General features: G+C 30.0%; 1 pseudogene; it reads right to left on the reverse strand.

Annotated features, from left to right (window-relative positions):
• Nucleotides 1–806, reverse strand: LOC109123484 (ATP synthase subunit beta, chloroplastic-like; annotated as a pseudogene).
• Nucleotides 807–15,623: the final 14,817 nt, after the last annotated feature.

Below are 15,623 nucleotides of genomic sequence, written 5' to 3' on the forward strand. Positions count from 1 at the left end.
TCATGCTCTTGTTATGATTAAATTATCATCGTTGGATAATAAGTCTATCCCAAGGATAGCTATAATGGCTTGAAGTTCTTTGTAATATTGTAAAGTTTGCTTAACACTTTGTGCAATTTCATAATGTTCCTAACTAACAACACGAGGTTAGACCATAGTTAACATTGAATCTAAAGGATCAACTATTGGATAGATACCTTTGGCAGCTAATCCTCTTAGTAGTACAATAGTAGTATCTAAATGTGCACATGTTGTGGTAGGGGTAGGATCGATCAAATTATCCATAGGTGCATAAATTGCTTGAATAGAAGTTATGGACCCCTCTTTAGTATAAGTAATTCTTTCTTGTAAAAAAAAACTCATTTTGGTACTAAGGGTAGGTTGATAACCCATAGTGAAAGTCATTCTACCTAATAAGGCAAATATTTCATATCCTACTTAGATGAAACAAAAAATATTGCAAATAAATAGAAGTACATCTTGGAAATATTCTATCATAATAACTAGGGCAATCAAACTAACTCTCATACAAGCTCCCAACAATTCATTCATTTGACCGTAGATTAAAGCAACTTTTTATTCTGAATTTGTTCATTAAGCACCCTAGATTCTTTTATTTCCATGTAAAGATCGTTTCCTTCATGAGTACGTTCACTGACTTCACTAAATACAGATATACCCCTATGAGCTTTGGCAATGTTATTGATCAATTCCATTATGATTACTATTTAACCCACTTTAGCTCCCTCAAATACTCCAATTCCTCCACCATGGTGATAAGGAGTTAAAAGATCCACTACTTTCATTCCTATTTCAAACATAGATAATTTTGGATCTGATTATATAAAGGTAAACACAAATCTATGAATAGGAGATATTATGTGAGTATCTACAGGAACTAAATTATCATTAGCCTTTCCAAGCCTATTGAAATTTGTTTGATTCCTTTAACATACTGGAACACTTAAAGAAACTCTCATCTCAATCACTCTCATTCCTCTCATTAGACCATCCATATCATTTATAACCATAACTCTAACTTGATTATTTCATAATAATTGTTGTATCTCATAAGTCACGTTAATTTTTTGACCAGTTATATCTCAACCCTTACCAACTAGTGCATTGTAAATATTAGGCCTCTTGCCCAAGGAAAAAGATACATCTAGGATCAAACCAATGATTTGAGCAGTACACCCCAATTTTTTATTTTTTATTTTCAAGCATGGAAACCCTAAGACCAAAAGTAGTAGGATTTATTATCATAGTAATAACAAAGTCAAATTAATTTTTTGTGACAATTATCAAATCCAAAAGTTTGATAGAAAGTCATTTGATTAATTTGATAAGAAGTGGGAGTTAGCACCTAATTTCATTGGTACCATCCAACCAAATCCAATCCAATTTTTTACTTATTCAATGAATTAATTTTTAAGTTCAACCAAGCCATTTTCAAAATCATGAGTAAGATTGTAAATTTTTTTCATTTGTATATCATTTTAAACAATCCCAACCATTTTTTATTTTTATTTTTTATGGAATTTGAACTTGAATTCTATTCAGGATTTTTTTTTTTTTTTATGTTAGTTCTCACTAATTCTTATTTATTTCTTATTTTAGCATATTGATTTACACCTAGCATATTGATGAATTGTGCACATTTTCACACCTAGGATTTACATATACAACATATGTTACAGTCAAGGGTGAATTTATTATTATTTATATTTAGATATTTTGATTCAAAAAAGAAAAAGGTTAAAGTAAGGAATTAAAAACTTCAAAATTAACTTGAGAAACAAAGATTAGGTTGCACCATGCATATGATTGAGTATAAAATAATAATGCACTTGGGGAATTAAATACCATAATCTAATAATGAACCATTTTAATTAGTTGATAATATTAATTGAGAATTTTGTGAAAGATTCCTGTGAAAAACTTCATTAACACCTCATTCATGTCTTGTAGACCTTGTTTTGTTGTCGTGAGGATTCTTAATTTGTGAGTTGAAAGGAGATATTTATGTCACCACAAACAGAGACTAAGGCAAGTGTTGGATTCAAAGTTAGTGTTAATGATTAAAAATTAGCTTATTATACTATTGCATATGAGACCAAACCAACTGATATCTTGACAACATTTTGAGTAACTCCTTAATGTGGAGTTCCATTTGAAGAAACAAGGATCGTAGTAGCTATTGAATCTTCCACTAGTAAATGGACAACTATGTGGTCTAATGGACTTCCTAGCCTTGATTGTTACAAGGGATGATGCTACCTCATCGAGTCTACTATTGGAAAAAAAAATCAGTATATTACTTATGTAGCTTACTCTTACCTTTTTAAGAAGGCTTTGTTACTAATATGTTTACTTCCATTATGGCTAATGTGTTTGGGTTCAAAGCTTTGTGCATTCTACATCTAAAAGATCTGCAAATCCTCCTACTTATTCTAAAACTTTCCAAGGCTCACCTCATGGCATCCAAGTTGTGAGAGATAAATTGAACTATGGTTTTCTCCTATTAGGATGTACTATTAAACCTAGATTAGGTTATCCACTAAGAACTATGGTGGATCAATTTATGAATGCGTCACAATGGACTTGATTTTACTAAAGATGGTAAGAATGCAAACTCCCAACTATTTATGCATTGGAGAGACGATTTCTTATTTTGTGGTAAACAATTTTTAAAGCATGGGTTGAAACAAGTGAAATCAAAAGGCATTACTTGAATGCTACTATTGGTACATGCGAGGAAATGATCAAAAGGCTACATTTGTTGGAAAATTGGGAGTTGCTATCATAATGCATGACTACTTAATACAGGGATTCACTACAAATACTAGTATGGCTCATTACTGATGAGACAATGAGATACTTCTTCACATCCATCATGCAATGCATGTAATTATTGATAAACAAAAGAATCATGGTATGCACTTCCATGTACTAGCTAAAGCCTTACATATGTCTGGTGGAGATCAGATTCACTTTAGTACCACAATTGAAGGAGAAAATGATATCCTTTAGGATTTGTTGATTTATTATGTGATGACCTTGTTGAAAAAGACCAAAAGTGCGATATTTATTTTACTCAAGATTAGATATCTCTACTAGATGTTCTACTCGTGGCTTTTAAGGTTATTCACATTTGGTACTCACTCTGGCTAAGATCTTTGGAGATGATTTCATACTAATGTTCAATAAAGAAACTTTAAGACACCCTTAGGGAAATGCACCAGGTGTTATAGCTAATTGAGTAGCTCTTGAAGCATGTGTACAAGCTCATAATGAGGAATGTGATTTTTCTCACGAGGATAATGAAATTATCCATGCAATTAGAAAATAGAGCCTTAAACTAGCTACTACTTGTGAAGTATGGAAGGAAATCTAATTTGAATTCTCGACAATGGATACTTTATAATCCAATAATCAATGTTCATTTCCTTAATTGAATTGCAATTAAAATCGACCCAATCTTTTACTAAAAGAATTGAGTCGAACACAAAAAGACTATTGTATGTATATATTTTATATAAATACATACTTAGATACACAATGCTCAAAGACTCAATAAGTCAAATTTTCTATTATTGTGTTAGATCAGCAATTAATCCCATGGATCCTTAGGATTGGTGTATTCTTTTATATCTTGTAGTTTTGGTAATATATTGATCCAAGTGTCACAACTCCTTCTACCCCATTGTGTATATTGTCTTTTTGATTCCATTTTCGAATAGAAACTTATTATTAGATGATATTCTAGAAACAAATTGTGTATATGAGAGAACACATACTTCTATTTTTTAGATGTGAATTTGGCACCCATGGGAGAATTATATCTCAGATACTCCCACAAAATATAATCATTTCTTTCAAGACTCACTTTATTTGTAACTAATCTATATATATATATGTGCTTATTTTGATAGGAAATGAAATATTTGAATGCGTTTCCATCAAATGACTATTAATCTATTGTATTTTAATGTAAATAGGGGGGTAAGAAAGCTCTATGGAAAAATGATGGTTCAATTTGATGTTGTCTAACAAGAAATTAGAATATAGATGTGGGCTAAGTAAATAATCAATAGTCTTAATTCTATTGAAAATATCAATGGAAGTCAAGACTGGTTTATAAATAATAGTGATCAAAACATTAATAATTAAAGTAAAATTAAGAGTTCTAGTTGTAGTAATGTTGATCATTTATTTAGCGTTAGGGACTGTTGGAATTCATCCGTGATAACACTTTTAGAGTTAAGAATAGGAGTGGGGTTAGTTATTTCATATATTTTGATATTGATAATCAGACTTTTTAGATGAATAACAATCAGTATTTTCTAAAGTTTTTTTTTTTTATAGTTATCAAAATTCTAGTTATCTGAATAATGTAAATTCTAATTATCTAAATAATCTATGTAAGAGTAATCATTCCCATTATGATCATTACTTGTATAATATTAAATATAGTTGGAATAAGCACATTAATAGTTTCCCCTTTTTTTCTTATAAGAAATCAAATAATGGCATCATTAATGACAATTCAATTTTACATAGAAAAGTGAAAAATAATTAATATGATTTTGAGTAAATAGTAAATCAATTAGTCATAAAACATTCCTATTAATTCACAATTACAAAAAAAATATGAATATTGAATTATAAAATGAGCTAATGCAAACTAGTTATTTATGACTATTTTAGAAATTATAATTTCAATTCAACATAAAAATATATTATAATCATTCAATAATAAAAAATTAAAATAAAAAAAGTGTTAGCTACAGAACAATTTAACATAGAAACCATTAATATTGTCAAATTATTATAAGTTGCAAATGAAATAAATAAATAAATAAGAATGGGGCGAGAGAAACTCGAACTCATTGTCACATGATTATAAGTTGCAAATTAAAGAAGTTGATCTTATAACTAACTAAATGACAATTCAATTTTACATAGAAAGGGGAAAAATAATTAATGTGATTTTGAGTTTGTAGTAAATCAATTAGTCATAGAAAATTTAGACTAAATCACGATTACAAAATATATGAATACTAAAGTATGAAATGATCTAATGCAAAACAAATCTATTTTAATCATTCAATAAAAAAATAAAAAATAAAAAAACGTTAACTACAAATCAATTTAGCATAGAAACCATTAACATTGTCACATGATTCTAAGTTTCAAATGAAATAAATAAATAATGATGGGGTGAGAGAGACTCAAACTCTCGACCTTAGGATAACTTAGACCCTATGAGACCTACGCTCTAGCCAACTACGCCACCACCCTATTATTTTATGAATTGCAACTACCAATACTTCAACTATAACTGCTGAGGAAATGAAAAGAGAAAACGGAAGAGTAAAGAATCTAAGGTTATGTTTGGTTCTTTGAGAGTACTAAGGAAAGAAAAAAAATATTGAGAAAAATTATTTTCTCATGTATGGTTTCTCAATGGAAAATATGAAATAAAATCAAATACAATTAAAATTCGTTAGAAATTTATAAATTATTAAATTATTAAATCTTTAAATTGAAGAGAAGAAATATGTGAAATGAATTTGAAATAGCATACAAAAAGAATCTATTAACTTTAAATATAGTTTTTATTTTCCTTCACACTCTCTTTTCCTCACATTTTTCCTCAAATTTTTTGGCAACCAAACATAGCCTAAAGGAAATAGAGAAATTGAATTTCACCTCTTATAAATCCCTTAGAGATTCAATTAAAGTGAAAAGCCATTTCCATTAAATGTTGACTACAAATAAACCTTTTTATGTATCCTATTATTGACTTCAAATAATATCTTGATTTTTCATAAAATTATATTTCAATGTCTTAGCAAATAAAATATAATATCTTAGTTGACAAATCTTATAAAGTTAAATGAACACCAATTTTTATCAATAACACATCAAAGCACCCAAAATTTTCACGGTGATTTTGACTAGTTATGACAAGGCAAGATGACTTTTATATGAACCTAACTCGGGCAAACATTTCATCTAGTGGGAATTTGAAACAAAATCACTTATACATTACCAGGGTTGCCCAATGATATTCATTTTCTTCAATCGAACACCATAATCTTGAACATGATGTAGATTCAAGTAAGATTGATGTACATATCCAATTCAACATTGTTCAATATAACCTAAAATTTACAATGAAAATTGTAAAATAATTATCAACCTAACCAATACTACACTAAAAAAATACTTGAACTATTTAAAAATTTCTAAAGTAATAAATATTTTTTGTTCGCCATTTTAAACTATATTGCTCATTTTCCCACTTTCCAAATCATTCATAAATGACTTTTTATGGAATCACAATTTCAAAATTATTTAATTTTTATCTTAATAAAGGAAAAAAGAATTTAGTACATGTCATGAAGGAAAAGAAATTGCTACTAAACATGTCATCATAATTGATCATCAATAGCCTAAAATATTTGGAGAGGTAACTAATTATCTCTTTTATGCACAAGCAAAGTAATGTACTCAATTTAAGTATAAGCATTTATAGATAGAAAAATATCACAATTAAATTACATATCGATAGTTGTCATCCACTACTAGGTAACCCTAGCCCTAGCCCTATCTTAACCTAATCTTCATTTTCTTATATAAAGGCTTTATATAGGGAGAGGGGCTGATGGTTCATCTCTAATCAATCATTTAACTTCATAGGCATCATTACTGTTGCTAGTAGAGTGGAAGAGAATTAGGACAAAAATGACATTGACGATAGTGACAATGATGACCATCTTAAGACCAAATATGTGGTTCATTTGATCGAATCAATGATTTGGCATATGGTAACTTGTTTAATTTTGAGTGAATATTTTGAGTCATTTATGAATTGATAGGATAGACTTTGATTGATGATTTGAGAGTTATACCATTTTGATTAAGTAATTGGTTGAAAAGGAAATATCCAAACCCTAAGCTATCTATGCAAATATCTTAATTATTAGTTTATAAATTTTATTATCTTTTGTTTCAGTATATCCTATGCTTAGTTTCAATTACAAATTTAAATGTGTTTTCAATGTCTTTTAATGACATGATGGAATATGGATTATTGTGTTTTCGTTCAAATATATGTTGGTTTGAAATTTATTTCTTAGAAATAAAATCTAGGACAACCACTATCTACTCCTATTAAAAAAGATTGAATTATTTGTTTACTTTGTTACCCATAGTTTGTTTACTTTAATCATGCTTAACATCACTACTTGTGTGTTTCTTAACCACGTAGTCCCATTGAGTTGATCAATATCTTCGCCAAATGAATAAAATATTGCACCAAATGTCAAAGTACTGAGAATTTTCCTATATTTGAACATTGTGTTGAATATTGTTTAAAAGTTTAATTAATTTGAGCATTTTCAATATCAATCTATATGCCTATTGTATTATTGATGTCACTTCAACTCACAATTTTTTTTTCTTTTTTTTTTCTTATTTTGCTACACATAAATTGGTATTTTATTGCATAAACATTATTTTCCTTTAATTTTAATATGATATTATTCTTCTACTTAAATATTATTATAGATTATTAGCAAATTATACAAACTTATTGGATTATGCTATTAAATATTTTCTTTATCTTTTTAAAAATTTCTTGTTGTTATGCAAACAAAGGGAAAAATGGCTTTTACGAAAGCTTTTTTTATTTTTATTTTTAATAAAACTACTCCTCTCTAATTTGTGCTCCTTCACTAATCAATATCCCATCATAATGAGTCTCCCAATTAATCTCAACTCACTATTCTTAAAGTTAATAATGTTGAACAAATATGGATTTATCAAGATTTGTCTTTGAGAACCAATTAACGATTAATCATGATTAAACATTCCATATTATATATGATTTATCAAAACTTCTTTAATCAATTATGAAATAAATTTAGATGTGAGGATATTAAAATAATATGTGGTATTCCTCTTAACATGCTTCAAAGTTATGAAAGTTCATTAGACCTAGAATGGACAATATCAACATGGAAGAGGGAGTAAGTCATTCCAACTAGTATTAGAATTGATCCACGACTCTACTATGAGACTTCTGAATTCGTAAAGGATGTCTGTTTGTTTGACCCCCAATCCTATAAGACGTTGTTTATATATATTATTGGGATTGAGCCTCTAAAAGCACAACATGACGCAACAAAGATAGATTTAACTATCTCCTTGTTATCCCTTTGGTGTATTGACATTGATTTTAGCATTTAGTCCCATGTCTCTAACATTGTACACGACTTAGGTGCATTAGGAGTTGCACAAAAGATACAAGTCATGGGTTTCTTTGTAAGTAGATAAGTTATCTATAGTCAATTCATGGATTTAGGCAATCTAGTAGAAACTATAGTACATTACCTCTTAATTGGAGGGATGGCTTGTCTTGGCCGTTGGGATGGGTTTCTCATAGTGTGTGCACTGGTATATGTGATGCACACTAGATAAGACCTACGGTGAATCATGATGCAAGCTTATCAATTGTTATGATTTACCAAGCTCTTATACTGTGTGGACTCTCAATCTTAAGAGGATATTGAACCTATACCAAAATCGACAAGAGGCTTTAACTTATGGGTGAGACCCTAAAGTGGTCATATATTCCTATGGATTTGGTCACTGTTAATGGAGGTTTATGGCAATAGGTAATCTCAATATAGGCACCATGATATCTCATGGGGTTGAGACAGTGTGTCCCATTGGGTGATCCAAAGGACATGTGATCATGAAAACTGTGGTCATAGTAATTTAATTAGTGGAATTTGACATATGTTTCTTGAAACTAGAATATGTCAATTGATCACATAATAAGTGGGATCTGTAACTCAAGGATTTGAAAAGTAATTTTAATAGGTGATAGCACTACCTTATTATATTATAGACACTAGTTCATGAGGAGTCTGCATGCAATGGATAGTAGGTCATAGAGTTGAGCAATTGGTGTCTCATTATAATATACATAGGGTACTGGAGTGCAGTCGACTCTCTATAGTGGGATATTGAGTCAATTTCAAAATTTGATTATGAGAGAGCCAATACTCCTATGACTCCCAATGGTTCCCGCTCTAAGCTCGTATTCCTTTATGGCATGGTTTATGAGGGTTAGATGGGTTTCTAGTTCACTTTTGTGCATAAGGGCATTTTGGTAATTACGTAAGGTTGCATAGGGATAAGTAAGTGGTATCTCTAGACTAGGTTAATTGATTAATTAGGGCCTTATATGGTTAATTAATCAACTAGCAACCTTTTTAGGCTAAATTAAGTGATCCAAGCCCATAGTGGGTTTAAGTCTCTTAAGCCCAATAGGAAGCCTATAAATACTCCTTTAGGGGTTAGGATTTCTATGTCTTTCCATTTTCTCTCTACGGTCTAGAGAGAGAACACTAACCTCCACTCTTAATATCTCCGCCACCTTAGTGCCTAGACACAAAGAAGAGTCATCAGGTAGAAGATCATGGTGTTTATGAGATCCATTACAACTTGGGAGTTATCTACATCGATTGGAATCGATCCAAGAACATCCAGATCAAAGGTATGTGGCTTTATTCTCTAGATCTATGACTTCTTTGGTATCAATTTTGGTTTTTGAATACCTAGTTTCCACTGCAATAGTTTTAGAGAGCCTAGGATAGATTTTCATGCATCTTATGAGATACAAGGCATGGGAATGGAGTGATATGGGGTTACTAACACATCCCGCTCATCAGGGTGCATATTAGTTAAGTACATGTAAACATCATCATAATTCTCATCTATGGCGTGCCTTTGATTTCCTCTCATTATGCTATGTAATTAAGCTTAAATCTCATGGATAGCTACAACTTTCTTTGCTTTTGATTTACTCTTTTGATGCAAAAGCTCTCTTATATCTTGTTTAACTTTAGGAGGCACTATAAGACACTTTTTTGTGTTTGAGTTCAAGTTTGAGTATAATAAATGATATTTAAATCAAGTGATGTCTCTACTCTTAATCATTATACCACAATAGTTACATATTATTCCATTTTTGCTCCCCTTCACAAGTGTATAATGCTTCTATGTAGGATCTCATCTCATTTTTCCACTTCCACTTACACTACCCATTTATAACTTGAGCAGTTGTTTTTCTCATTTCCTTTTGGTTCTAAGTGGATTTTTTTTAAATAATTGCTTCTTGCATAACTTAATGTCATCACTTACTAAGAGAATGAACATGAGAACAATACCCTATTCTCCTTACTTCTGATTTTACTTCTCTCTCTTTCAATTAGATCCTTAAACAAACATACCATTGCATCATAATATCAAATAAAACCATAAAAATCGTAACATAAGTTACTCAAGATTCACCTACCTTACCATATGTTGCAATTAAACCATTATCAACCATGAATAATTATCCAATAGATTTAGGGATTCTCATCAAAGGACATACATCTATACATCCTATCACATGTCATTAGGATCTTCTTGAGGCGTTTTTAGGTTTTCCACCATAGAGACACAATGTTTTCTTCCTTTAGGGGCCCTTACCTAGATCTCTCTCTCTCTCTCTCTCGTTCCCTTTCTTTTTTTCGCTATATATATAATATCCTCCCTTCCCCACCCACAAACATTAAAGAACAAGAGCATACATTGCTTTCTTTTTGGGGCTCTTTGCCCTTAATTATTAAATAGCAAAAGCATATTATATAATCACTTTAATGTAATATACAGGCAACAAGGTCCAACATAGCACTCATAGGTTTAGCAAATAGTTAACAAACTTGAATGTTAAAACATCAACTCCAACTAGTATGGATCACCATCACAAGCACAAGTAGTAAAAACAAGGACTATTAACTAAATTTTCTCTTACTTCATAAACAAATCAAGTCCCAATTAAAACTCTTAGAACTTGGTTTGTCAAAAAAATTTATCATGCCTAAGTCCCAAAATAAAATCTTCCCTACCTATGCAAATGATCACCAAAATTCAACAATCTAGATTAACCTATTCCACCTTCTATGTACTTTGCTAGTTTTTTGTTTGCAACCTAGAGGAATTTTGCATTAGAGAAGAAAACAAGGAAGAAATTTGAATTTTAAGTTTTCTAGCCTTTCTAAGTGTCCTATGAATGTGATGACTGAATATATTTTGTTATATCCTTAACAAACCATTTGTTTAAAGACTTCAATGGTTGATTAGGATGATTACAATTGGTTGTTTGTTTTATTGTGTGATTAGTAGATGTTGATGCAATTGTTTGCCTTAGTGATAAACAGTTAACTAATCTCAACAACATATTCATAGTGATGCAATTGCTAACTATTTCTCTGCAGCTAAAGGTTGCTTTACAATAAAAGTGGTTATTTTTTGTCATAACTGATTTAAGGGTACTAAGACACAACTATCAGAAAAAATAAATAAGTGAATTAATCTCAACTTATCTCAATGTTAAACTTTGGTTGTAGCATATAAACTAGGGTCATCACGTCGATCCTCAATAATATATTTCAAAGCATTCTCTTTTTGCCCAATCTTAGTAATTTAGATTCTAACCTCAAGAAAATAGAATATCCTTTACCAAACACTCCATCTTTGGTCTTAAATCCTCTTTGAGGAATTGTCCATAATAAATCATTACCAATGCTACCAATAATTAATAAAACAAAAAATAACAACAAACTAAAAGGGGTAAAGAAAGTTAGATAATAGAATGAACATGGCTAGTCATTAGTGAAAAGTTGTCATTACACCAGATATTTTTAATCAATGTCACTATTTAACATTCTTTAACCACCAAAAAAATTATTAAAATTCTATCCTTATTTTGATGAACCAAACATTGAAATATTTCATTTTTTAAGGGTAGTATCCTAAACATCTTTATCATTTATCTAATGAATCAAATATGATGCATGACAAAATAAGGATTGTGTATAATGATGGTTTTTAGCAATTGCATGTATTATACTAATGTTCTACCAATAAGCATAATACCAAAACCCTACTTTTAGCCATTCGTAAGTTCAGTCTTTCGTAACAAAAACTTAAATGTGTGTTTAGAAATGTTTTGTTTCTCTAAATCTTGTATGGTGTTCCCATTCCCTTCTTTTTTTCTTTTTTGTACTTTTTCCTTAATTTTAGTTTATGAATTTCCTTTCATCATGCATAGGTAGTTTTTAACACTCCAAAGGGTAAGAGGAGTTAAGTTTTCCCATTTTCCAGTTCTACTAACTAATGTTTTATTTGTGCATCACTTAAAAGAATCTAACCTCAATTAATGGTTGCAATGGCCAAAAAGAGTAACAATAGGGAAAAAATGTATGCTTTAATGGTTGTAAAGGTTGTAACTCAAGCAACCCTGGGAGCATATTCAAGTTTAATCTGACTTATTTTATAAGTTAAGCACAAGCATGCTAACAGGAAGAGGAACCCATGTAAATCATCCAATTACAAGGATCTAAAAGAGAGTGATTAGACTAAGACAAATCCTTGTTGAGGTGGTTGTAATTCATCTCAAGTTGGAACTTTCTTGGTGTAAACCCTTAGCTTGATCCTAAAGTCGCAAGCATAGGTTCAGAGCCTTGTTGATGAGTTAAACTAGAATGTAGGAACCCTAGTGAATCTTTCACTCTTAGAGTTCACTTTCCTTTAATTCTGTCTTTTGAATTCGCTTTCTCTTTTTCATTTCTTTTTTTTAATCAAAACCATGTTTTGGATCTCCCAACGAGCACTCATACCCTGAAAACTAGTGTCTCTAATATCCGCATATATAAAGTTCCCTATGGAGACAACCTAACCATTATATAGTTGTTATTTTTTTTTTTTTAAGAATTGAAAGCCTTAATAATAGTTTGGCCTAATTTCTTTTTAGAAAATATTATTATATTTTTTAAAAATTTAAACCAAATATGCATGAACTAGTGGCACATTGTTCGAGGGATGTAGGTTTTTTTATTCATGTGTGCATAAGTGCATTTTGGTAAATATTTAAGATTGCACAAAAGCTTATGAAGGATATGTCTCGATTAGAGTCCAATAGGGTTAATTAATTAATTAGCGTCTAGTAGGTTAGATGAAGTAACTTAAGCCCAAGATGGGCTTAAGTCACTTAAGCTCACAAGGAAGTCTTAGGGGTTTAAGGTTAGACACTTGATTCATTTTGTCTTTTAGAGAGAGAGATCCCTTACCTCCATCCCCATAGAGAGAATTTCAACGTTCTCAAGTGCCAATATCTAAGAGAGAACCATAAATAAGAAAGATTACAAGGTTTTTGAGATCCACACCATCTTCCTCATCAATTGGAACTAATCTAGGAAAATCCAAATCATAGGTAATATTTTTTAGCACTTGGATTTATAGTTTTTTATTTCAATTCTTTCATTGACTAGATCTAGTATTCGTATGAAGATAGTTTTGCATGCATCCCAACAATCTAGGGTTTGGAATGGACTTTTCTAGATGTTCCAACATGAATATCTTCCTCCACAAATCTAGCTTCAAGTAAGCACAATCATGCGGGTAATCTCCTATAGCACTATAGAAGATTATGTACAAAGGGTGTAGAGAGCTCCTTAGTTCTCACTTGCAATTGTATCCTCTAACTAAAGTACAATGGTGCTTATATAAAGCTAGGGCTAAAGCAAAAGGATCATCTTGCCTTTAATCAGTTAAGACTACCATTGATGAGGCACCCTTGTCTTCCAAATAAGTTCTAAAATAATGTGTACATACAAAGATAGCTTGCATGATGGCCATCAAGTACACATAGCATAACCAGTTCCCATTGAATTACCAAAATTCTATAACTAATCTTTGTCCCATTAAAAAAAATTAATGAATTGCACTCCAATATTCTATGATAATTCAGTAAAGCATTAGAAATAATTTATGGCACGCTATACCATTGTATGTTGTTCCCCATGAATTGATATTCATAAACCAATTTAGTAAATGTTACTATTCGCTAATTCACATTCTCTATGACCACTTGATATTATAAATATCCACAAAGATGTATATTAAATTCCAATTAAATGCAATTGTCATGACCATAAACTAATTATGATCATTCACCTTTGGATTACTCAAGGGGTGTAGTTGTTTCATCAATGAGATATCATGAAGTTTACTATTGAAAATGTTTATAAGCAACTATTAAACTAATTATTTCCCAATTTATTGCGAATATATGATCACACTCATATAAAACTCAAAACAATTATTAATTCAATCAATATGACATCTTCTCAAGATTCAAAATACATACAATATAGTAGCTTGGAAATAATACATATTCCTCTTATAGCTTTTATAATATGTCTCTTCTTAGGTCTTTTTCAATATATAAAGATATATACTAGTATATTTACCTTAAAATTCAAAGCTAATGACCAAGATAAATCATTCCACCATAGAAAGAAGGTAATATACTATAGCTACTACTAAGTTATCCAAATTCATGAATTATTACGAATAACTTCTCAAGTTACAAAGTGTCCATTATACATCTAAATCATATATAATGCAACTTGATTAGGCAAAATACTCATAATAATAATTCTCAAAATAATAAACATTTGAACAAATATATGCAAGAACATATTGCATTTTATTAATAAATGTAAATTGTCTTAAAATAACTTTGCTTTCTAGGGTTAACTCTAACATACCCCAATTTAATATATTGTTTTTTCTTCTTCCATTTTTCAAACAAAACAAGATTTATCTCTACCTTTTACGAGAATTTTAGATGCATCTCCAAATGCAATATGACCTCTTTACACATATGATTGTTTGCTTTAATGTTAAAATACCATGTATTTTTATCCTTTATTTTTCTTTTATATTCTAATAATAAATTCATTTATTCTTAAATTTTCTTTTCAACATAATTGTTTTTTGATTCCACATTGTTAGTAGCATTTCTACATTTAAATTTGTAAGGACCAACTTTTTTACAATTATAGCATTGAATATAAGACTTTTCATTCCTTATCATACCTTGTCATTGCTCTGAATCATGTAGATCCTCTTAAGGAATACAAATTTTGACTTATTCTTTTCTTGTTTGATGAATTGAAATCATCTCTTCCTTTATTTTCTTAGTTGCGACCATGCTCATGACTATTTTGACTTCTTTCATTACAAAAATTCTCTCCCTTGTTCTTTAATGAAGTTTCATTCAAATCACTTGTTTCGATTTTTCTTCATTCTTCCTTTTAATTTCACAATTTCACAGGGGCTTGTAATGATCTTCTAATTTAACTAATAGTCATATAATTCAAATATTTAGATCTTCAATTACCATAACAATATTATTAAACTTTGAATTTAAGGATAAAATATTTTTTTAATCACATCAATATTGTTCAAACTTTCACCTCTTCCTTTTAATAGATTCACAATAATAAATATTCTTGAAAAAAATAATTAAAGATTGGTTCCAATTCTTTCATACTCAAACCTTTGAATTCTCCTCTAGAAGTTTGAAGATGAACTTTTCTTGCCTTATTAACTTCATTGTTTATGTTTTATAATATCTCTCATACCTCCTTCGAAGTGCTTGCAATTCAAATCTTCTCAAATATGCCTTTATGTATTGTTTAATAGTTGAG

This window comes from Vitis vinifera, chromosome 12 (genome assembly GCF_030704535.1).
Source record: "Vitis vinifera cultivar Pinot Noir 40024 chromosome 12, ASM3070453v1".
Classification (NCBI taxonomy): domain Eukaryota; kingdom Viridiplantae; phylum Streptophyta; class Magnoliopsida; order Vitales; family Vitaceae; genus Vitis; species Vitis vinifera.